Below are 26,458 nucleotides of genomic sequence, written 5' to 3'. Positions count from 1 at the left end.
AGTCCTATTTTTGAAGAATAACCTAAAGTAACCTTGAGCTGTACATAATCAAAGAGCTAACTCCACAGGCTACTGTCATGTCAATCACTACAGAAAATTGCAGAAGGTTTAAGTGTCATCATGGGGATTATAAATAAGGATGTGAATATATTTATTTGAGAACTGCCCTTTAATTTTTTACAATGATTTAAAATACAATAATTTTATGTAGTATTTTCTATTATGAACAATCATAGAGTATGTATATTATTAGTACTTTAAAAATCATGATGCTTTGAACTCTAAAATTGCTTTGATAAGTCAACAGAAAAAATAGTTAAGTTCATTCTATTAGAGTTCATTCTAAACAATTTATTTATTCAAAGAAGATACACTGATGATTAAGTTACACATGCATTCATTTGCTCTCAAAGCAAATTTAAATTTTATTTAAACCCTCTAAAATTATTAGTATTAAATGAGTGCAAAAGAATGATGCAACAAACATGTATTTAACACCACCCACCATAAGATAAAGGGCATTACCAATGCCTTTGATGTCTCCTCGGTGCTCCACTTGACCTTCCTTTCCTCTCTCATGTGACTGCTAAAATAAATTCTGTTCATCATTCCACTGCTCATCTTTACAACTTCTCCACAAATAGACCCTGAATATTATTTATTTTATGTGGTTTTCTTAACCTTATGTTTCTGAGATGCATCTCAATTACTGTTTACAATTTATATAATTTTACTGCTGTATATCATATTTTTCATTCTGACACTGATGGGCATTTGGATTGTAACTCTATAAATTTTTCTTTTTTTGTTATTAAATGTACTGCTATCAACTGATATTAATAATTTAATGTACTAGTTAGGCAGCAGAACAGATATAAACAGAATGATAAACAGATAAAAAGTGAAAAATACTAAACAACAGTTGAAAGAAAAGGACAAATGAGAAGCACTAACAGGAGCACTAGAAGGAAAAGTAGAAAGAGGGGTAAAGGCAAAATCTTCATGAACAAAGGCTGAGGAATTTTGCAGAATTAAAGACATGAATCAGCAGATTAAACACATCAAGTCCTCCAAGTGAATCTACACCCAGGTATATCACAGAACAGTTGATATAAACTACAACCTTTAAGGTAGTGGTTAAGAGGGACAAATAGGAACCAGGTAGTGGCACATGCCTGTAATCCCATCACTTTGAGAGGCTGAAGCACGAAGATTCCAAATTCAAGTCCTGCCTGGGTAATTTAGTGAGACCTTCTCTCAAAATTTAAAAAAACAAATATTCTTCATTTAATGACCTATCTGTGTAACAACTTTAGAACTGAGGCTCATTGTTCAGACTTCAGACCCACTGCTCAGACTTATGACTTGTCTTTTTTTTGGTACAGTTCTGTACATTTTGTTTATAGAGCCTCAATGTCTTTTTTGTACAGTACACCTTGTTTATACAGTACTATAATACTTGCTGCTTGTACTATGCAGTACATAGTACTGTAGTTTTATGTTCTGTTATACATTACAGTAATGCATGTAAAAGTTATGCAAATAAAAGCAAAGTAGGGGCAGGGATGTAGCTCAGTGGCACCGCACCTGCCTGGCAAGCACAAGGTCCTAGGTTTGATTTGAGGTACTAAAAAAAAAAAAAAAAAAAAGCAAAGTAATCAAACTAGAGCCTCCTTTGACCATTTCTTTGTTCTGAATATTGTAATGTACATACTATAAAAATTCCTCACCTTGCAACCAATCCAATTAATGACCTAGTCGCAGGACTATAACTCAGTGGTTAAACAAGGGACATCTATAGAAGAAATAGGAATATAGCTCCAAGGCAGAGGGTGTTAGGTTTGAGACAGACAGAGAGAGGGAGAGGGGAAGAGGGAGAGGGAGAAGGAGAGGGAGAGAGGGAGAGAGGGAGAGAGCGGGGGGGGGGGGGGGAGAGAGGGAGAGAGAGGGAGAGAGAGAGAGAGAGAGAGAGAGAGAGAGAGAGAGAGAGAGAGAGAGAGAGAGAGAGGGCCACAATCATGAGGTCCTGGAATCTCAGTTTTATAAACAACACTTACAGGCCAGGCCAGTTAATCCAACATTTTACTACTCCATTCCCTGTAAGCTAATGCTAATTTTGAATAGTCCTATAGAAATTTCATTCATTTGAGCATTTCTTTCATTTCTATCTACTTGTCCTGATTCTTCCTTCTGTTGCCATATAAACTAAATCCTAATTCTTCTTCCTCATAACATTCTTTTAAGAATCTCAGCTATAACATAAACCAGACTATATAAAAATACCCATTGCTTTGTTAATTACGTACAGTTTGAAAGAAGTTAATAGGGAACAGAGCAGTAAGGTGAGAGGGAGGAAGGCAGTAAGACTAGCCTTGGGTATACAGATAAAGGTTTATAGAGGAAATGAAGTTTTCATTTTAACCAGTGTAGTATGTAAAAAACCCACAAAATATTACTCTTCTGATTTCTTCTCGTTTCTCTTGTTCAACAAAGGAAACAATAACTTAAGATAGGTCTCAGCTATTCATCTAACAAGTCTCTTTACTTTTGTTCAGAATTCCACTGTGTAAAAAACCATTACTAAAGGAAATTAGTGTGGATATTCAGAACAATAGCTCCAAAGTGCATCTAGATTACACAACAGCAAATAAACTGTCAATTATTATTCACCATGAGGTTTTAGCCTCTTATTTGTAAAATGGGCAAAAGGAATGGTACTAAGGTTTATTTAACTTGAAATTAAACTGTATTTAATTTAAATATTTTCTCACCTATGAAGTTATAATGAAATTCCAAAATTTACTAATATTTAAAATGTTAATTTCATACTTATTAAAATGTAAATATTATAAATGAAATTGCAAAATACTAAGGTATTTTGGTATACTTTGGACAACTATGTAAAGAACTACATTTATTTATTTATTCATTCATTCATTCATTCATTTATTTATTTATTTATTTTGGGGTGGTTTTTTTTGGTACTGGGGAATCGAACTCAGGACCTTGCACTTGCGAGGCAGGCGCTGGAACCACTGAGCTAAATCCCCGGCCCTATTTATTTATTTTTAAGAAACATTTTTAAAAGAATTAAAACCATCAAGAAGAGAATGTTATTCAGTATTTTATGAGGAATTTGGTTTTATTATTCTCAAAAGAGAAGTATCTGAAATAGTCACATTACAATTTTTGTAACAATTACACAGCATTTATGCCTGGCCCCCAAGCAGAGGATCCAAATGGAGGCTTCATATACGCTAGGCAAGTGCTCTACCAGTGAGCTACACTACATTCACAACCCAGTAGTAGCATTTTGTATCTTAAAACTTTATTTACTGAACAAACAAGCAATTCTTGACTCATGATTCACTTTTCAAGAACTCTCTAATTTAATAACAATGTGTTTAGTCATGTTCTATGTTACATGGAGTTAAACCCACTTCATAGTTAACACTATATATGCATATGTACATATTAATGCTTATACATACAAACATATATATGAATATATTATAGTGTAACACTAGTTAAGCTGCAAATATTAAATTACAAATTTGTTCATCAGGATAAGAAAATTTAATAAGAAGATTAGGAACTGGAAACGGAAATCATAGATTTGAAAGAATACTAAGAAGTGACCAAGTTTTAAACTTTAACCTCTATTAAGAGTTAACGACTGGGCCTGGGATTTAGCTCAGTGGTTCTGCTGCCTGCCTCGCAAGTGCAGGGTCATGAGTTCGATCCCTGGTACCAAAAACAAAACAAAAAAAGACTAATAATTTTCAAGAAACACATTCATTCCCCTGGGCCAGGGATTTAGCTCAGTGGTTCCATCGCCTGCCTTGCAAGCGCAAGGTCCCGAGTTCGATCCCTGGTACCAAAAAAAAAGAAAGAAAAAAAAAGAAACCCATTCATCCCTTAATAGCACCTTCCAAAAATGGTCCAAAAACCTCATTACTAAGTGTTAGCAGTATCTTTTGGTCTGACTATATAAAATAAAAGCCGGGTATGGTGATATGTGCCTGCAATCCCAGCTACCTGACAGGCAGAGATGCAAAAGGATCCTAAATTTGAGGCCAGCCTGGGCAATTTGGTAAGACTCTGTCTCAAAATAAAATACAAAAAGGCTTGAGGATACAACTCAGTGGTAGAGTGACTTAGGTTCAATCCCTAGTACCAAAAAGAGGGAGAGTGAAATCATTTTTCCATATCTCAGAAACTGAAAGAAGCATTTAGAAAAATTAACTGGAGTTAGTACATAACTTACTGCTTCACTTTTAAGTACCTGAGTACAGAGTCAAGATAGGGAGACAAGGCGGATTTCTAGACACTATCTGAGGTAAGCAATCAGAGTAGCCATAAAAAGGCTGGCCCCGTACAAAGAAAGCTTGGCCCTACTTTACTCTACTGGCAGTAAAAAGCTTGCAAACTAGGCGACAGGGAAAAATGGAGCACAGATTGTCACATTTATATCTTTTGTGCTTCTTTTATCTGTTCCTGGTTGCAATTTAAATGACCATAACTTTTGGTCTGTTTTCATTCAAAGATCTATATAAAATGGTAACACCCACATATAAGTACTTTTCTTACTTCCAAATTAGGTCATCTAAATTTTTAAACTTTTAATATCCTAATAATTTTCTCTAAAGTATAATGTTCAAATTCTCCAAATCCCTTTTAGTTGTAATGTGTCAAGTCAGATAGTTGCCCTTTATCAATGTAAGCAAGAATAAAGATGTGGAAGAATCAAGAACATTTAAATTAAAGTTCTGTTAGATTAGAATTCAGAGTATGGTTTTAGAGTAACAAATTAATTACTGGTGAAATAAAGTAGAATGCCAAAATACCCATTTCTTGGATAAATTCAACTATCCCAGGGAAACTGGCTATTTTCTGTCTAATTCTGTGTCTGTAAATAGACACTAACTCATTTTTAGATGGACTCAATGTGGGCTGTCACCTAATCCTGTCTTTATTTTGCTGTTCTGGAGACAGAACCCAGGGCCTCCTGTACGCTAGGCAAGTACTCTACCACTGCGCTGTATCTCACTCTCTCCAAATTTCTGTTTTTTACATTTTATCTGAAAGATAAATCAGAAACAAGATGGCAAATATATGGAACACTAAATGCAAAATTAAAAATAGGACAGTAAGAGTAGGAACTTAATAAATATAGGAGTATGTGAGAAGATTACATACAAGAAAAGGCAAAGAGTGTAGTAAACAAAGTCCTACAGAGATAACTGGAGATAACAAAGAGCCTGATTTTATTGTGACAGATGATGAGGAGGTAACTAACGGCAAGAAAAGCTATTCTGATATCCAAATGTATTATTGACATGAGAAACTACTGGGGAAAGGTCTGAGGGTAAGAAAGTAGAACTGAGTGACTAACACCCTTGAATTTTATACATCTTTGAAACTAAAAATAATTTTAAGTACTAATGAAATCTAAATGTTCCAGTAAATCACTGGCAAAATTAAAGAGAAAAAAATCAGAAAAAAGTTTTAAAAATTAAAGCAATATATAACAGTCCTGATTATTCAATATACTCAATCTCTAAACCAATAATGTAATCAAACTGCTGCATGTTATTATATATTAAAGATGAACTCAAAATTATATATATATGTATCTAACCATCTTTAATACTGTTGAGCATCATTTTAGTATTAACAACTGGCATATACACCAAATATACATTATACAACCCTGAATTAATAAAATAAACTTAATCATAATGTTTAGTTAAGGAGATCATACTGCTACAGATTATGCTGCAAAACTGGTCTTACTAGATATCATGCTATATGAATAAAGTTCTCCTTCAGCAATATATAATCCTGAACTATGTACTTCAATTAAGATCAGGTATTACTTTATTATAATCTTTAAGTCTGCAAGAATCAAGGTTCAGTTTGAGATTTTAGGTCAAGATAGTTTAGAAAAAAAAGTATAATTAATAGTATAAATGCTAATGCACACATTATTACAGACTTTAGGCCTGGGGGTGTAACTCAGTGGGACAGCACTTGCCTAGCATGTGGTTTGATCCCCAATGATGCAAAATAAATAAATAAATAAATAAATGTGAACTTTCAACCAGCTAAGTAAACAAGATAATGTCCAAAGGATGAATGAATTAGAATAAGAGCTATATATTCCAAATAAATCTGAAGGCATATCACCAGTCACAGGGTTCCCAAATGTATCTGAAATTCCATGGGTTAATATGAAAGATAACAAATACTACAAAATAAAGTATGATTAATCTCAAATTCATTTTTATTCTTGGATATTCATGAGGTTCTGGAACCAGTTCCCCTTGGATAATGAGGAATGACTGTATAAACCTCCTTTCTTAGTGAGGAACATTTATATATTTTTCCATCATATAAAGCTGGAAGGATAGCGAAAACACATAAAACCCACACATGAAATTTCAAAGCAAATAAATACCAAGACAAATGTAATCTAGAAGAAAAGAGTTTGATTATTTCAAGCCTTCAGTTTAGCACTGTTATTAACAGTGGCAAAGGACCAAATGTATGAGTCTACCCCCATGGGAAGTGCTGAATGTTTGTAGTTCAATAGTAGTTTACAGCAATCTACACAAAGCATGGGATACACACACACACACACACACACACACACACATCTGCACAAGCAGTTTCTTAGTGTCTTAAGGTTTAGCAGCCCATGGAAATCAGAAATGACAGGCGTGGCGGCATATGCCTGTAAATTCAAAACTTAAGAGGCTGAGGCAAGAGGATCACTGTGAGTTCAAGGCCAACCTGAGCTATTTACTAAGTTCGAGGCCAGCCTGGACTACATAGTGAGAGTCTGCCTAAGAAAAAAAAAAAGAATATAAATGTTTGGTGGCACACTCCTATAATATCAGCTACTCAGAGACTGAGGCAGGAGGATTTCAAGTTTGAAACCAGTTTAAGCAATTTAGTGGGACTTTGTCTCAAAACATAAAAAGGGCTGGAGATGTAGTTCAGTGGTAGAAAAGAGAAGATAAAAAAGAAAAAGAGAAGTTTGGGCTGGGGGTATCACTCAGTGGTAAGAGTGCTTGTCTAGGCCTGAGATTTAGCTCAGTAGTTCTGCCACCTGCCTTGCAAGTGCAAGGTCTTGAGTTCAATCCCTGGAACAAAAAAAAAAAAAAAAAGAAGAGTGCTAGTCCAGTAGGCTCAAGGCCTGCGTTCAATCCCCAGCACCACAAAAAGAAACAACAAAAAAGGACTATAAATATGTTCAACTAAAGGAAAAAGGTCTTTCACTTTATATTTTCTTTATACTAAAACTAATACTTTTCTCCCTATTACTTGGTTTTATTTTTCATCAAAGTTAACTCCGGCACTTAAGAATAATGTTAATTTTCATTTAGGTAAAACAATTTTAAATAGATATGATCTTTTTAATCCACTAGCAAAATGAATAACTTTTAAAAAGAGTTTTAATTAGACAGTTGCATAAGAAAAATGATTTCTAGCTATTATTAGCACATGAAATTGCATTTACAGAATATGACAAAATCAAAGTTACAGAAGATAGAATGATAACTTTGACTATTCAGGTAACAAAACCACAAGATTACAAGAAAATGTCAACAACTCCCCATGCCCCAAAAAGGTTCAAACTAAGCCCAATTCCTATAAAACAACCCTAAATATATATGTATTTATGTCATTGTCCTCTCTTATCCATAATCTTTGTTAATAAGTAAATATGTATTTAAATTTTATCTTTTTAGGGTCTATACAAATGACTGGAAAACATGGCATAATTAATAGCTCAAAGAAATAAATTCAAAATAGCTTTATAAACACATTACTATGGTAGAAAAAAATGAGGAGCAATTATTAGTAAACAACGGAGAGTACAAGGCTTTGAGAAAAACTAGTTACCAAGCCACCAAAGAACATGACCCACTGCCATTTATTATTACAGTAGTCTCCCCATCTCTGTGATTTCACTTTCCTCAGCTTCAGTTATGCACATAAACTGCAGTGAGAAAATATTAAATGGAAAATTCCAGGAAGAGATAATTCGTAAGATTTAAAATGTGCACCACTCTGAGTGGCTTGATGAAATCTCTCACAGTTCCACCCAGAATGCAAATCATACCTGTGGCCAGTGTATCTATGCTGTACATATTACCTGTCCATTAGACATTCAGTAATATATTGGTCATCAGATGAACTGTCAAAGTATCACAGTCCTTGTATTCAAGTAACCCTTTTTCCTTAATTTTAATTACTAATGGCTTCAAAGTACAAGAATAGAGATGCTGGCAATTTATTATAGTATATTGTTATAACTGTTCTATTCTATTAGTAGCCATTTTTTAAAAATTTCCTACTGTGCCTAATTTGCTATCCAATGTTTCAAGTTTTCACTAGGTGTCTAGAAGTATTACCCATGGGTAAGAAGGGAATACTATACTAGTGTTGGTCGGCCATTGGCTTCAATGAGTTGATATATTTCATTTAAAAACTCAGTAGTGAACTATAGAAGTGGCCCTTTTTACAGAACATTGTTTTTTCAGTTAGTACATGACAGTAAGTCAGTTCTTATTAACAGAAAGGCTTTAAAAAAATCAATTTCAAACACATTTTAAAGCAGAAATCCCAAATTTAAAATAACAAAAAGGTACCTAGAGGGTTTGTGTTTAGAATTCTTCATAGGAAAATACATTGAATACGATCCTGTCTTCTCAACAAATATCATTCTGTAAGAAAATAAATCTTTTTATTTAGTTCAATAATGTTATGAGATGGTATGAGAAGAATATTTCTAAGTAAAATGGACCAGGGAAAGCTTTTTGGAAGCAAGGCAATCTGTATTGCACTTTAAAGGATGGCAGATCTTGTGCAATTGGAAAGAAGGCATTCTATTCAAGGAAAATGGTTCAAGTAGAAGCAACGAGGTGGGAATGAAGAGACTGTGTTCCAGGATAAGCACACTGGGTTTGGAAATGTGAAAAAGATATTGGAGGTAGAACAGTACCAAATTGTGAGACCCTGAATATGTGGCTGAGATGCATATTTGGCCTTGTATTTATACAATGAGGAACCTTGCAATTATTTTCAACAGAGAAGGATCAAAGTTAAATCTGTGCTAGGAAGATAACTAGCAGTTATCATACAGGACAGGATGAGAAGTCAGGGAAGAGAGAGAGACTGCAAAAACTCCAAAAACAACTACTGAATAGGAACCCTTCTCATCTCACAACATCAAGCACATTACTTTGCACATAATGTCCCACAAACTTCTCTGATTTCTTGTCAAGTACTGAAGAATTCTATAATAGAGAGAAAATAGGGTTTTAATACATTTTACTCCATAGTAAAGGTTATATTCATATTCATACAAATAACTCAGAAAAGTCTTAATTTTTGAACCCTTTGATGAAGGTGACTAGAAGGATAATGAAAATGTTATGATTTAGATGGTAATGAAGCAAGACAGTAGTAGTTCTAAAAGAAGGATGGAAATATATCTGCATAGTTCACAACAAAACACAGCACCTACAGGCATCTTTAAGTAAAATTAGTCCCACAAATGGGATCAAGAGACATGCGAAAATTTACAGAGACACACAGAGACATTACAGCATGTGCTTTGTATTCAGGTCATAGATTTTTGAATCCCACCACAGTGACTTAATTACACGATCTTAAGCCAGATTCTCAGAGTTGATGTAGGCATGATAGTTTCCTAACATGTGTGTGATGATTTCAGTCATGATTTATAAAGCACCTAACCTTGTTCCTGGCTCTGGTACATAACAAAAGTACCCAATAAAGTCCAAGAGCAATAATGATAATAGCTGCTATTATAAAACAGAATGTGTCTATTAGAATAGAATAGTCTACATCTATGTCAGGTTTTCAATTTTAAGAATTCCAGAGAACCACAAAATTTTATTTTTTAGGTAGATCTTAGAAAATTTTATGCTTAAAGGCTCTTTTCAAAACTATATCCTACTACTATTGTAATTATCCTAGTACCTAGTCTCAGATTAAAATATATTTGTAATATCCCATTTCTGACTTGAAGGAAGAACATACAACTAAACTGCTTATCTTGCCAAAAGAGATTTGGGGGATAATGTCTCTGCAAGAGTATCACACAACTTTTTACTTCATAACCAGTCCACTCCTTAAATTATAAATAATAGCCTCAGAAAATGCTTGCCAAAATGAGATGTAAAGAAGAGGAGGTCTGAGACTGCCTCTCTCCCCTGAACCCCCTCCTCCTACACACAACCACGTCAACTGACAGCGATCTTCCTTTTTTACTTCTAAAAAAACAAGCGAAGCTAATCTTGAATAGTGAGGAGACACGCAAAAGTGGTATTTATCAGAACCAATCACAATAGGATATTATCAGGCTGGAAATCTTCCGTGCAGCCTTCTGAAGTGGCACCTTGAAATCAGCTCGGTTGGTCGTTGTCAGTGGCCAGCACTTACCATGAAGCACCAATACAAGCCAGAGAGGAAAGGCAAGAACCTACTTATTTTAATTCTACGGTGGGGTTAAATTATGCATTAAGGCAAGTAAAATTTCCAACCTTACTAGTTTTCTTTAAAAAGTTCAAACACTGGTTAAAATGTTCTAAGTGGTTTGTAAGGTAATTACAGATTTTCTACTTTTTATTTTAGGGTAATCGATAGAATTCAGGAAAGTGTTTTCTTAATTCTATGCTTAAAACTTTTTGCAACTACCAATTTCAGTTTACCAATACAAAATCGATCGGGTGGTGCCCAAAAGATCACGGGTTTAAAGGTGACAGAGGCAAATATTTGACTAAAAAAAAGGCCTGGTTTGAATATCAAGCGCTGACTACAAGTAGCTGCGATCTGCCTTGGATTCGATTCTCGTACTTTAATCTGTTTGTTAGGCCTGGAATACGTCAGATGTCACTGTATCCTAGTATAAATTTTTTTTAGATAAATTTAAAAAATATATATATAGGGAATGGAGTTCTTAAGCCTTAACCTTCTCTTAAAATGTTCAAACAAGAAAGCCTCTGAACGCGAGTACTGGGGCGAGGTGCTTCCCCAGGGATTCTGGTTCTTCGAGGTCCCGCAGCACACCCCCCCCCAGGGCCCCCGCTCCGCCGGGGCATCCCAGCTCCTCAAACCCGCACCCAGCCTGGGACAAAGGAGGTTCCCCGCAACCCAGGTAGCCAGGAACGCGCCCACACGCACCGCCGAGCGTCGCTGCCTCACGGCTCCGCAACGCCTCAGCCCGCAGCAGGGCAGAACTCACCTCTCCCGGGCAGGCGGGTGCGGGGTGAGCTGTGGGGCCGCAGCAGGGGCCGCGTCGAGCCGCAGGCGAGGGGTCACGGCGCTTGGCCCAAACCCGTCCTCGTGAGACGTGCGCCGAACCAGGCAGGGGCACCACGGGAGGCCGGTGCGCGCCCCCTGCGTCCGCCCCCTACAGGTCACGTGGGCCAGAGCTCCGGGCTCCCTTTACCTCCCCTCGCCTCCTCTCAAGTCCCTCAGCCACCCAAGGGTCCTCGCAGCGCCTGTGCTGCTCTGCGCCTGCGCCTCAGCTCCAGGTGCTCCCATTCAAACCGACGACGCCCCGCGTCTTTCGGACCGGCCAATGGCGGCGGCGGCGGCGGCGGCGGCGGCGGCGGGGGGGGGGCGGGGAAGGGGGCGGGGCGCTCGCTCCCTCGCTGCCTCCACCTCCTAGAAGCCGACCTAAGTTTTAAACTGAAGGGGGCCTTGTGGGGTAGTCGGTGCCCTCTGCTCCCGAACGCGTCCTCAACCACTAAATTGGAGTTTCTTGTCCTCTTACAACTTCTTCAGACACTTAAAGGTGGAGCAGTAAATATCGTCCCGAGTTCACGTGGGGTCTAGCCTAGACCCCCTGTAACAGATGGGATCCCCAGTCCAGTGCCCTCTTCCCCTTTAGAGGAACAGTATTCCGGGCGGCAGCTGCGGGGTGTTTAAGAAAAAGGGGCCTCTGTGAAAGGAACAGAGGGGCCCGTGTGAAAGTCTGAACAAGGCAGCCACAGTTCTTGAGGCTGTGTCACAATTCTGGCGTTTCCAGCTGCTGGAAAAGCAAACTTCTTTTGACTGCGGGATTGCTGGTTCCCAGGAAAACTGGGTGGCAGGTTTAGTTTCAGCAGCTAAATTCCAACTATACTAAGAATGAGTTTTATTTCTATTCACTTCTCCATGTCAAGTTTAACCAAGCAGGTCTCCGTCTGTTTTTCACAAAATTTCAAGACTAGAGTCTCTAAAGGAAATTTCAAAGTTTTAGAGAGTTAGGGATTTGTTAAAGAAAACCTTGTTTCTGTATTTCTCTGAATTATAGTCCTAACCAGTGATCCGGGCAACATTTCTCACCAGGTAGATGGTAGTATGGCAAATTGTTCCAAATAACAGCGCTGGCATCAAAGCAGACCTGGGTTTGAGTTTCATCTGTGCCACTTAAAGGCTGATTGATCTTAAACAAGTTATATGTCCTCTTTAGCCTTAGTTGCTTCGCCTATAAAACACAGATAAGTCCTCTTCTAATAGGAGCTGTTACAATGCTTCAGTGAGGTAAGGTTTGTTTAAACTAGGGTCTGATACCGAAACTAGTCAGTACATAGTGCCTATTATTGTTATTACCAACAGCCACCTCTAACATCAGGTTCTTATACATAACAACTGAATTAGATGGATATACTATTTCAGAGGTAGGTATTATAATTCTTTCTTACTCATAAATTCTCTGTGGCTATTGTTACTATAAAAGCCACAAAGGAAGTACAGTGTATCATATTTGGCATGTACAAAATAAATCATTATTTCCTTCCTGCGAATCTTCTGTTACAGATGTGACTATTTCTGGTATCAGTCACTTCCATCTTCCTAGTCACTCAGCTTGAATTATCTTTTAAATTGCAAAAAGCATAAATCATAATTGTTATTTTCCTACTTGAAAACCTTTAGTGGCTTCCTAATTGATTTAAAATAAAATTCAAACTTCTCCCACAGCCCACAAACCCTTAAGCCATCTTCCCCTGTCCACCTTTCAATTTTCTTTTAAAAAGTTGATTAGTATATGTGAGCAGTATATAATGATTATATTCATTGTGGGGAGTTAGTACACATGCACCTTTCAATTTCCTATTTCCCTTTCATGGCTCATTTTCTTCCAAGTACATAGAACATTGCTCCCACCCCGGAATGGCCCAAAGCTCTGGGTTCTCTCAGGACCTCCTCCCTGGCAGTTCCCTCTGCCTACTTTTCCCCAAGCTGTTAAAAGACTGGTTGCTTCTCGTCCCTCAGCTTTCAACTTATTCATTACAGTATTCAGCAAGCATTTATGGAGTTTCTGCTGTGTGTCAGGAGCTGTCTAGGTACCAGGAATACAGTTGTGAGCAAAACAGAACATAGCTCTTGCTGTCATGGAGCTCAGTAAAAATAAATAAGGAAAATACCAGGTTGTGATAGCTTCTGAGAATAAAAAGAAGGGGGAAAGTACATTAGTGAAAGGCTACTGGAGATTTAGGTCCAGACCTCTCTGAGAAAATGGTACTCAAACTGAGACTTAAATTACAGGAGGGAGCAGGCCTTTAAGAAAAGTTCAAGGAAGAGCACTCCTGGCAAAGGGAACAGCTAACAAAACTCCTGTGAGGACAGGCTTTGTGGGATTGAAAAGCTGGGAGAAGTCCACGGTAGCAGAATTGAGAACATGCAAAAGGCCATGCAGGCCTTTGTAAGCCTGGGCAGTATGTTTGGACTTCATTTTCTAAATGTTAAAGGAAGTCAGTGGAAGGTTTCATACATGGGAAAAATTTCATCTGACTTGTATTTTTGAAAGAGTGCTTTGGATCAAATCTGGAATTTGAGATAATTTCACAAAACAACTGGCCCAGACTCTTCATATAAGTTGATATCATGAAGAAAAAAACCCTAAAAAAAGGACATAAATCGCAATGGAGCCTTGAGGTAGAGGTGGGAGGAGGGAGAGAAAGAAAAAAGAGACAAACAAATAAACACATTTTAGGGACAATTGGGGAAATTAAAGACTATATTAGATGGTATAATGGAATTACTGTACTGTTCATTGCCTGAGGTATGACATAGAATTATAGTTATGAGAGAATTTATTTTTGTATGATTTTTTAGGAGATACAAGCCGAAACATTTAAGGGTAAAGAATCATGACCTCTACAATTTATGATCACATGATTCAGCAAAGACAGAAAGAACAAATGAGAAATACAAACCTAATTTTAACAGTTGGGTCTAGATGAAGACATATGAGATTTTTTCATAGAATTCTTGTATTATACTATGTGCATATCATTCCTTTTCTGGAATTTTGAATTTTTCAGAATAAAAAATGGGAAAGAAAAATCACTCTTGGGCTGGGGATTTAGCTCAGTGGTTCCGCCGCTTGCCTCGAGAGCCCAAGGACCTGAGTTCAATCCCCGGTACAAAAAAAATAAATAAATAAAATTAAAAGTCACTCTTCAAAATTTCTATCTCTGATATGAATTATATACCCTGCCCTACTTTCCACTGAAAAGAACTTTAAATGCTTTATAAATATAAAAAATACAGAAAATAAAGAGACAAGCAAAGAATTGAAGTCAAACCTCATCTTGACTAAACCAGATGAACTTGGGCTTTCACTGTCAGGGCTTCGAAGGGAATGGAAAGAAGGGACAAGGGCCAGGTCCCACCAAGGTGAGAAATCTAATACAATAGCCCACACACAAAGCCAGGATCTTCCAAAGGCCCCTCTAGTCTTGTTCCAGAGATTGCAAAAGAAACTTTCCCGTAATCAGCCTTAATGTACAATGGAGGGAGAAATCTGTCCTCTGAGCTTTGTTTGTTTAAAATCAGAAGATCAGGAGCTATAATTTGCTCTCCATCGATTGTCTGAAAAACTAGAACAGATAATTTAAGCCAATTTTGGGTCAGGGTCCCCAAAGGTAAAGTGATTCACCTTTAGAGAAGCCCAACTTGACTAGACAAAAAATTTTAGAGAAAAATTTCCAAGAAATGTGAACTCTTGATTATATCACAATTTGTGCAAAGAAACAAGATGTTACATAAGAATCAGTGCGGCAAAAATTAACACCATAGAATCAGACTCCTAAAGACTTTGAAACTGAATTACCAGAAATTATAAAAATAAGTATGCTTAATATATTTAAAGAAATAAAAATAAAAGATTGAGAATACAAGCAAAGAACAAAGAACTAAAAAAAAATTAAAAACAAAGAATCAGGCAGGTTTTAAAAATTTTTCAAAACTTCTAGAGTTAAAAATAATAATTATAGGGGGGTGGAGCAAAGGGGGGGGGAGAAGAATTGAGATGTGTTATGTACATGTACCAATGCCCTACAATGCATGTAATCATTATGTACTGCAAACATGTACTAATAGAAATTTAAAATTTAAAAAAAGGGAGAGGATGATAGTAAGAAGTTGGAATTGATACTTCCTGGCGAGAGTTGTTTCACTCAATCTTAGCCAAAAGACCAAGCAATGGAGGAGAGAATTATTTGAATAAAAGTTGAGAGTTGGAGGAGATGGGATGTCAGAGATTGAGCTTGAGGCTCTCAAGCATGTGAATCCAAACATTGGCAGACTGTGGATCACAGTCACGTGCTTGGAAGATGGTTTATTCTTAACAACGTCATATCATTATTCTGGCCCTTCCTTCCTTCCTTCCTTCCTTCCTTCCTTCCTTCCTTCCTTCCTTTCTGTCTTTCTGTCTTTCTTTCTTTCTTTTTCGAGTACCGGGGATTGAACTCAGGACCTTGTACTTTCGAGGCAGGTGCGGTGCTACTGAGCTAAATCCCCAGCCCTTCTGGCCTTTCTTGTTCTACCTAAAAGTAAAAGCATATTTTATCTGTCTTTGTTTACCAAAGAAAAATTCAGTGATGATAAAATGAGAGGAGAAAAGAAAAATACTTTGAGGCTTTAGAAAGAAAGATTATATAGCCCTAATATGTAATGATTTGTAGTAAGGAAGACATGCTGTCTATATATAACCTGCTCCAGTTTTCAAGTTTCATTCAGATCCATCAGCTTGAAGGTCTCTCGTGAGGAGGAGTCAGGGTTTTGTTCTCACCCTGTGATGCTTCTGAAAGTGGACTTTCTGTCCTAATCTAAGAAATCAGTTTAATTCCCTGCCTTTTCCCATAGCCTCGTGTCTCCTTTGGGACAGCTGCACTTTGACAGTGACAGAGCCAAAGCTTTTTCTGTTATCATTTGTGCAGTCTATGGGGAAATATTGGAATGGGGATTGATCTTAGCAAAGAGATAATCCACAGGAATGGTTGAGTTTAATAAATCCCTGCTATAAAAGACTCATATTTAAGTCTCAGAGTTCATTCCACTGAGGATATCTAATCTCTTGCCTCCCAGCTACAAATTAAATTTCCCTTTGTCACTATTTCTTTGGAGTCCATTTTGAATGAGATAGAAGATGCCCTTCCATCACCCCATTCCCTGTATATAGAAAGCTGAATTCCTGGGTCCAGGGATTTAGCTCAGTGGTTCTGGCACCCACCTGGCAAATGCAAGGCCCTGAGTTCGATCCCTGGTGCCAAAAAAAGAAAACGGAAGCTGAATTCCTTAGGCTTATTACTCTGATATATGTTCCCAAGACCATCTTGGGTGAAGGTACCTTTTGAAGGATCACGGAAGTTCTTTTTTCATAACAGCTGTGAATAATTACTATGTAGTCCAGGCTGTCCTTGAATTTGTTATATAGCCCAGGCTGGCCTCAAACTCACGATCCTCCTGCCTCAGGCTCCTGAGTGTATCCTCAGCTTTTGGATATCCAGGCATCAAGGCAAATTTGAGTAACCAAGTAGGTGACATCTATTGCTTCCTTCCCCAACAGTCTATGGAGAATGTCAGTACTACCTTGACTGAAAGTTAGAAGATTGGATGTGGAGGTCCTCTAGCAAGAATGTGAACTTGGTAGCACTACCTTTTAGAAAAAAGAAGGAAAAATGAAGGATAGGAGGTTTTCAAAAGAATACCCGAGAAAAGAGGCACGAGAAAGGAAACCCAAGGGCTGGGGATTTAGCTCAGTGGTGCCTGCCTTGGAAGCACAAGGTACTGAGTTCAATCCCTGGTACCAAAAAAAGAAAGAAAGAAAGAAAGAAAGAAAGAAAGAAGAGAAAAGGGAACCCAAAAATATAGGGGAAGCAGCCTGATGATGGTTTCATTTGAAATCTAGATTAAATCAATTAAAAAAACAGTAGCTAAATTGGTGCTAAATGTATGCCAGACAGTGTGAGAAACTGGGAGCGTAAATAAGGACCAAAATGTATAACAGATTTTGTGAAGTAGGAAGAAAATGGGAAGGGAAACAAGGGAGAAGGGAAGGGAAAAGAAAAAAGAGAATAGAAGGGAAAAAGTGGAAACAAAGCTTTTTTAAATAAGGAGGAGAAGATGGGTTGAAGAGAGGGGAGTGGATTGGGCATAAAGGTATATCATGAACAGGTACAAACTCACTATGATGAATGTGATCTTATGTGTATCTTAAATGTACCAATGAAGGGCTGGGATTTAGCTCAGTGGTGCCACGCCTGCCTTGCAAGCACAAGGTCCTGAGTTCAATCCCGGGTACAAAAAAACCCCACTAAAATGTACCAATGAAATTAATTTAAAAAACAAATAAACATATGCCAGACACTATTCTAAGCACTTTACATGTTTGAAGATTATACCTGGAAACTGACTGATATAAGGGCTAAATGAATAAAGTGTTTGATGAGGCCACATATACAGTAAATGCTAAATAACTTTTGCTATTACTCTTTTTAAAAAACAATTATTGGATTCTCACATTAGAAGGACTCATTTTGCAGTATCTTAGACTGACTCCCCTGGAAGCAGAGCCATATGATTTATTGAAGGAAGGCTCCTTAGGAGGAACCTGTAAAGGAGGCAGTGAAACAGGACAGGGAGCAGGGAAGATCAAGCAAGAACGGATCACAGGGAATCCTAGCCTGGTCTGATTCCTTGGGGAGGGCTCTCGGATCTAGAGTATAAGCCACAACATGGAATTAGCCACCACTTCATGCAAGGGTACTGGCCTTTGTACCCTTATAATTTCACAGGTGTGGCAGTTCTCTCTAGTGCAGGCTCTCCAAAGAGGCAGGCACAGATAAACTAACAGACAACCTCACAACAGCTGGAACATGGGCGTTATGGCCAGTAAAGGGCATCTGAACAAGGCATCTAAATGGCATTCACCATAGCTAGGAAATGACAGCAGTCTGTCTCGTGGCTATGCTCTCGGCCTCTACGCTGCCTCTTATAAATTCAAAAGGAAAATAATGGATGGAGACATATGTGACTGGCAAGGGGTTCAAACCAATTTCTTAGTGTCTAAAGAGTTCTTAGACAGTGAAACAATCCAATGAGGAGGCAACAATCCAATAGAAAGATAACAGAAAAGGACCAGCACTATACAATACCCATTCAAGTGGCCATAGTTAGCTCATACATGAAGTTGATCTTCGCTAGTATTTGAATAATGCAAACTAAAACAACAAAGGGCAGATCTGGAGTCTGCTTGTCAGCAAAAGCAGTCAAGAACTCTTAATTCACATGATGCTACATGCCAAAGAAGTTACAAGTAAGTTTTCCACTGAAATTTCTTTACCATACTACCTGATTGTTAAGAAGGTCACTTAGTGGGGTGGATTGTGTAGAAAGGAAGTGCTCCTCTCTTTATGACTATCCCAGCAGACTTCCAGGTGTTCCACTTCTAAGAGTCAGTTTGCCTTTAGGATAGCATGCTTACTCAGACTTCTCCTCTGAAGATAATGCCTCTGCTTTATGATGCTATTATCAATATTAATTATAGGATTGCAAATGTGCCCAGAGGTTTCCTTGGATAGACAAATCATATGAATAGAAATGATCATGTGGAACTCTTTCTACCTTAGCAGCTAAACTCTACTTCAAATAATCATTGACCAAATCACTGTTTTTTGAATCACTATGAACTTAGACCCAAGTTTGAGATATAAAATACTAGGTAAACTTTTAGAAGTGCCTCTGGTTCCAGTTAGGTTAAATTCCTCCCAAGAAAGCAGATGTCTTTCTACAGATACTCTGGGCCATCTCCTGTATATCTATGGGGTTTATATCTACAGATTCAAGCAATTGAATACTGAAAATGCTTCTAGGCGTAGAGGTCTTGTGTATACCTCAATGGTAAAGTGCTTGTATAGCATGTGTGAAGCCTTGGATTTGATCCCCAGAGTGTCAAAAAAGAAAAAAGAAAGAAAGAAAGAAAAGAAAAAAGACATGTTTCAGGGAAAAAAAGAAAAACATGACCCATATGTATCAGACACTGAGGAAGTCACTTTCTGTGCTTCTTTCACTTAATCCTCACATCACCCTTTATCCCCAGATGGTGGATGAGATGAGAAAACTGAGATTCAGGTCATTTAAATAATTTATCCAAGCCCATCAATTAATAAGAAGCAGAGCGAGGGCGCATATCTGTCATTTCAGCTATTCCAGCTACTCAGAAGGGAGAGGCAGGAGGATCACAGGTTGAAAGCCAGCCTGGGCAACTTAACAAGACCCTATCTCAAAAATAAAAAATAAAAATGGTTATAGATGTAGGTCAGTGATAAAGTGTGCCCTTGAGTTCAATCCTCAGTACCAATAAATAAATAAATAAATAAATAAATAAATAAATAAATAAATGGCAGCGCTAAGAATCTAACTCAGTTTTTTAAACTTGTGGGTCTTCCTCCCTCTGTTCCTTCCTCTTGTCATACGTGTCTTCCCCTCTCTCACTCTCTCCCCTCTTTCCTTCCACCAGTCCCTATGATTGTAATAAATGCTGCTAAAGAGACAGAGTGCTCAGAGGGCTTGCACCCAGAGATGCGGCTTTAGTACAAGAGATGAGGATGGTTCTGGAGGAAATGAGAGCCAAGGGCTAAGGAAGAAATAACCAGGGGAGAGGGTGTGTAGGGGCAGAAGGAAGGCGGAGTGGTCCTGCCCTCCTCCTGAAAATCAGCTGCTCTGATTCAGGGTGCAGGAGTCTCACTGCCAACAGCCTGATGACGAGCTTCATCTCTTCATCTGGTGACATCTGAACTCCTTTTAGTGGATCTCCTTCCCTATAGACACCTGATGGCTCCAGCGTGGATCTCTGTGATACACAGAGAACATTTCCAATTCCAAGAAAGAAATATTGAATCCACACTATACCACCAGACAGTGACAGGGACAGGTAGGAAAGAAATAATTACAAGATGGTGGGAAGAGAGTATATCTGAGGAAGCTGGTACAGGGAATGGAGGAGGCAAAGGAGGAAATGCTTGGCATTTGTGGCCAAAGAGCCCAGGGAGGGAGGACATTCCAGGTGGATGGCAGCAGCATACTCAAAGATAGGAAGACACAAAACACCAGTGGTTGTGGTGGGTGACCTGAAGGCAGTTTGGGACTGTTGCAGTGTGAACATCAAGGTGCGTGGAAGGAAGACAAGTTGGTAAAGAGGGCTCACAGCTATGCTAGGGAACTCAGACAGTATGTGAAATAAACTCCCAGATGTGCTACACCTATAAATCTTCACTCATTTTGAAAGGGTAGCATTTGAATGAGGCATTTGAAAATGTTCTGAAGAGCTTTATAGATAAAGTTGCTTCACGGGGATACAGATTTCTCTTTGGCTCTCCAACTTTATTTACAAAGTTTGTGTGTTCTTTGCAGGATTTAGAAGTTGTATAATTCTTAACAGTTTTCTGGAATTGTATCTGATATATAATCAATAGCACACATTTAAAAGCACAATGTGAGAAATTCTGATAACTCCTAACATACATACACAGTTGTGAAGCCATCACAACAATCAACATATCTGTCACCTCCCCAAATTTCCTTGTGCCCTCTGGTATCTTCCCTTCCCTTCCCCAATCTCCACTCCAATCCCAGGCAACCACTTATATATCTCCTGCCCAATCTACTAAATTGCATTTTCTGGAAATTTATAATATTTCTTTGAAATAAAACTAAAAAATTAAAAAGCAATTCAAATAACATAATCATTTTGAGATTCACCCATGCAACTGTGTGTATCAATAGTTTAAAATATTCTCAAGCTTCTGCCTTGGAGGTATGTCCTCCTACAGTATTTACTGTATCCCAATAAATTACAATAGTTCTGCAGGATGACAAAGCACCACAGTGCCATAGGAGGGGCTTTGGGGATAGCAGTGCCCACTGGAGATACAAAAGATTCTGCCTAGGTATGAAAAGAAAAGGCATAGATCCTAGCTTTCTAAGAATTCTCCAAAACATAAAAGTACCATAGTAGGCAAAATATTGGCCCTATAGACTTCTACCCCTACTCCCTGGAATCTAGGGAGCATTCAATAAATGTTAATTGACTACAAATACGTTTAAGACAGAAAGGCATACTCTGCTGCATGTCATAAGAGATATTGCAGACGTGATTAAGTTAAGGATCTCAGGAAGGGGAAACAATTGTCTTGGATTATCTGGGCAGACCCAGTGGAATCACAGGGGTCCCTACAGGTGAAAAAGGGAGGCAGGAATGTCAGAGACAGAGACAGGGAGTGTTGTGATGTTGCCTTTGAAGATGGAGGAAGGGGGAAAGTGGAGTCTCTAGAAGTGGGGAAAGTCAAGGGAATGGATTTCCCCTAGAGCATCCAGAAGGAATGCAGCCCTGCCTCACTTGGATTTTGGCCCAGTGAAAACATTTTCAAATCTTGAGCATGGAATGATGACAAATTTGTATTGTTTTTTGCCACTAAATTTGTAATGATTTCATTAGACAAAAGTTACCAGAGTGGCTGGGCATGATGGTGCATGCTTATAACCCCAGCATTGCAAGAGCCTGAAGCAGGAGGTTCCAAGTTTGAGCCCAGCCTGCGCAACTTAGCAACTGAGATTCTGTCTTAATATTTAGAAAAAAACACAAAAAAATGGCTGGGCAAGCAGCTCAGAGCAAAGGTCCTGGGTACAATCTCTAGTAACACACACGCACACACACATTTATGGAAGGCCATTATTTTGTACTGAGCTCCTGCACCAGGTCTCGGCAGACCACACCAAAGCAGGATGGAGTCACTCATGCTACATGCCATGCAGTCTGTGGGAACTTAGGAACAAGCCAAGAGACGCACAGGAACCAATGGAAAGGTGCCAGTCAACCTGCGCTGGCATGATCAAGGAATCTCTCTGCTTTAACCTCGTAAGGAAAGTAGCTTTGAAACAACCAATAGGCTTTTTACTCCTTGTTTCTGCTCTCTCCAGCCTTTTCTTCCTGTAAAGCTCACCTTTCACTTAGCTCATTGGAGAACTCTGCTATTTGTAGATGGAATGCTGCCAATTCACAAGTTGCTAATAGAAGCCAATTAGGTCTCTAAACTCAATTTGTTGAAATTTTGTTAACAATTTGTTACAGCAGCAATAGGAAACTTATACAAAAGCCAGACACACACACGCACACACACACACACACCCCAAGTACACACACGATATATGATATATGATATATATATATGACTCTGATGAGTCTGATTTCTTCTATTTCTTCTTCCTCCTTGTGACACATAGTTTTAACAGCAGTGGAAGCCAGTTGGCCTTGGAATCAGACTGACCTAAACTGGCTCTGACCCCCAGAACTCATTTCTCACCCTAAAGAATATTTATCTTGAGGGTCCATAGAGGGGATTGAAGAGATGACGTACACATAGGTCTCCATTAAATGTTCCTTTTCTTCTCTTCACACCAAATAATTGATTTCAAGGGACTAAATCCTCAGTGCTCATGACCTTCTGGGTAATTGTAGCTAAGTGGCTTCCTCTTCCGCAATCTCTTCCATGAAATTAAAAGGAGAAGCTTATTAAAATTTTTCAGTGTTTAATTAGAGTTTGTCATGTACTAGATAATCCTAGTTGAAAAGTTATTTACATGCAAAATGCTGTTATCTTTTGAGCAAGTAATTGTTTCCTGTCCTAAATTGTTTAGTGTTATACTGAGTTTCCACCTCTAAGATGATGATATTGCTCACCTAGGTGTTGTGAGTCTTAAGTAATTAATGCCTATTAAGCCCACACAAGCCTATCTTAAAAGGCTAAATGTTGATTATTTATCTTTCATATAGTTTTCTAGTATTTTAATACAGCAGCCAATGTTGTCCAATAAAACTTGGCATTTCAGCACCAACTTAAATAATGTTTACTTCATAATTGTGTGTGGGGATCTAATATATTACTTTTTATTTTTATTTTTTTGGTACTGGGAATTGAACTTAGGACCTTGGTCTTGTTGCACAGGCAGCGGCACCACTGAGCTAAATCCCCGGCCCCAAATTTATTACTTTTTAACGAGTTTTTGCTTTTAGCTGGACATGGTGGCACATGCCTGTAATCCTAGCACTCTGGGAGGCTGAGGGTTCTGAGTTCAAGCCTAGCCTGGGCAACTTAGCAGTGGCTTAGCAAGCCCCTACTAAGGGGCTAAACAAAAGGCCTGGGGACATAGCTCAGTGAAGAGGTCCTGGGTTCAATCCCCAGTAATCCCCTGCCTCTTACCCCCACATATGGTCTGTGCCTTTAATAAGAAAGGGGTTACGGCCAGGGATTTAGCTCTGCTGCCCCCTGCCCCCCAAGCTCAAGGACCCGAGTTCAATCCCTGGTACCAAAAAAGAATGGGGTTAGAAGTATTGATAATTAATATTGCTCTATCATGAAATAATTTCTAACAAGTTTACATTTCAACACATCTCATATAAAATGATAAAAACTGACTAAAAAAGCTAAAATTTTGAAATACTGAGACAGTTTATATATAATTAAATTTTTTTCTTTTTGTGACACTGGGGATTGAACTCAGGGCTTCTGGCATGCTAGGTGAGCACCTTATCACTGAGCTATACCCTTGGCCCAGTTAATATTTTTTTTAAAGCTACTATTTATCAGATTTTGTATGCCAGGCACTTTCTGAACCATCTGCATACATTAAAACTGAAATAAGCACAATCCAATTCTAACACATTACATTTATTTAGAAAGCATTACTACTTATATAAATTTCCAACTATGTAACTGGTACATCAGGATTGTTTGTGTTGGGGTGAAGGGGATTTATAGAGCCTAGGACTTTGGTTCTGTAACAATGTCTATCAATAAGTAAATGTATTCTTTTATTTTTATAGCAACTGTATTGGTCAGCTTTCTCATTGCTGGGACAAAATACCTGATACTCACAACTGAAATGAGGCGAGTTTATTTTGGCTCACAGTTTGAGGATTCAGTCTATGGTTGGCTGGCTCCAAAGCAGAAACATCATGGCAGAGCAAAGCTGCTCACTTCATGGTAGCTGGAGCAGAGCACAGAAGAGAGCCAGTGAGAGAAACCCACTTCGAGATACACCCTTGGTGACCCACCTCCTCTAACTAGGCTCCATCTCCCGACAGCACATTCAACTGTGAATATCAGTGGATTAATTCACTAATGAGCACAGCACCCCCCACGATCCAGTCACCTCTCTAGGAGTCTCAAGCCAGTCAAGTTGGCAATGAAGATTAACTGACACACAGCCCTTTGAAGCAGTGTTGTCATCACCTTTTACAAAGTAAGAAAATAAGTTAGGTAATTTGCTCAAAATTGTGAAACTAGAAAGTGGCAATACCAGGATCCAAATTCTCATCCTGCTGTTCCCAGGGCGTGAGAAATGGGCAGGACCCTACACTGCCATGAACAGCAATCTTCCTGGCTGAGCCATTCATTGCCTCTTTGGCTTCTTAGAATGAGCACTCATCAGTCAGAGTGTTGCTCTGGGTGGTCTCTGCTTCTCGCAGCTCAGAGTTATCAAACTTTGCCTGTCATGTCATTTTCTTCTTTATAGAAAAGAAGACTATACAGAAGAGAACAGTGAGTATTTTTTAAAAAGGATTGTGACGAGGCGAGAAGAATCAATTTTATTTAAGCTCTGAGGTGCATATTAATTACTGCCAAGAGATTCTGGAAGATCACTTTCCCTCCAAGAGCCTTTACAGGAGGGAGGGTTCCTTCTCCCAAGTGGAAAGGACATGACTGTGTACAAAGACCAGAAGACCCCACTTCCGGGCTCCCCTGAAAATAGGTCCCCACATGTGTGTTCACACCCACATATGTAGACCCCGGCTATAGGAAAGGATGAAACCTTGTACTTACTGCACCCTGTTCAATATTTCAGAGCATCTTTTTATTTACTAACAACATACAAAACATACAAGAGTATATATTTTCTTTTGAGAAGGCTGAATTGTCTGGAAAAACAGTGTCTTGGGGCCCTAACTGAAGCCTTATCTTCATATGCACATGGTTTGAGTAAATCTTTTCTGCTCTGTACTCTCTGGATTTTCCCTAGACCCAAAGCCCCCAAACCAACAAATGCCTATGTGTGGTATAACCCATTGTAGTGTGTGGTTCATAAGTTCAATAAACACTAGCTGACCATAAGTAAGTTTAAAATATAAAACATATTCCAGGGCCGGGGATGTAGCTCAGTGGCGCTGCACCTGCCTTGCAAGTGCAAGGTCTTGAGTTTGATCCCTGGTACTGAAAAATAAATACATAAATAAATAATAAAATAAAACATATTTAATGAAAGTGATTATTTTTTCATTTGTTTAGATAATTATCTTTCATATTTTTAAATGACATGTATATTTTCTTTCAATTCACATCCTCTGCTCTTTGGAGTCATTTTATTCATTTGAATAATTGGTATTCTAAAATACTTGGAAAGTACAAGGAGGCATGACTAAAATGTCACGATTAATTTCTTCTTACCCTCACACACATTCACAAGCACACTGCCAGGTGTTCTTGACATTTCCTTCAAAATATATCACATGTATTAAACACATTGATTTCTTTAATCTGCACTGCCACTGTCACGCTATTCGCCTTCAGTTCCCCTGTACACAAAGTTCTTTCCCAGCCTCAGGTCTTTGCACAAAGGTAGTCTCAGCCCAGAATGTTCTATCCTAACTTTTTTGATAGCTGGCTTTGTGTCCTTCAGGCTCTGGCTTGAAATACTCATCCTGAGAGTACCTTTTCCTGTCTAACCTATCACAAGAAAGTTTTCTCTTCCTGTGTGTGTGTGTGTGTGTGTGTGTGTGTGTGTGTGTGTGTGTGTGAAGGATCTTTGCACTGAGCTACATTCCCAGCCCATTTGTTAATTAATTAATTGACAAGGTCTTGTTAAATTGCTCAAGCTGCCCATAAACTTGCAATTCTCCTGCTTCAGCATCCTGAGTGGCTGGGATTACAGGTGGGTGACGTTACTTTCAGCTTCCTTTCTTATATTCTTTCTCTAAGCAGTCTCCTCCTAGCCTGCATGGCACTTGTCATCATTTACAATAAAATAAATATTTAAATTCCTTTTTTGTGTGTGTGCCGGGGATCGAACTCAGGACCTTGCACTTGCAAGG

At 38.5% G+C, this 26,458-nt stretch overlaps 1 protein-coding gene across 4 annotated transcripts in view; it reads right to left on the bottom strand.

Annotated features, from left to right (window-relative positions):
- Nucleotides 1–11,421, bottom strand: part of Gpsm2 (G protein signaling modulator 2) — a 53,010-nt gene extending 41,589 nt beyond the window's left edge. For 2 of the 4 annotated variants that reach the window (XM_021265598.2, XM_004853605.4), the window contains exon 1: nt 11,282–11,421. The gene's annotated coding sequence lies outside the window, so the exon portion shown is untranslated. Of the gene's footprint in view, nt 1–8,660; nt 8,681–11,281 lie in introns of those variants that run through there. The other 2 variants (XM_004853606.4, XM_087213210.1) reach the window with 2 other exon arrangements.
- Between the last annotated feature and the right edge of the window lie 15,037 nt (nt 11,422–26,458).

The sequence above is a fragment of the Heterocephalus glaber genome, unplaced genomic scaffold (genome assembly GCF_053883595.1).
Source record: "Heterocephalus glaber isolate CG9 unplaced genomic scaffold, H.glaber_assembly_v1.0 deba00001442, whole genome shotgun sequence".
Classification (NCBI taxonomy): Eukaryota; Metazoa; Chordata; class Mammalia; order Rodentia; family Bathyergidae; genus Heterocephalus; species Heterocephalus glaber.
The sequence above is the reverse complement of the archived record's forward strand: the minus strand, read 5'-3'. Positions and strand labels throughout refer to the sequence as shown.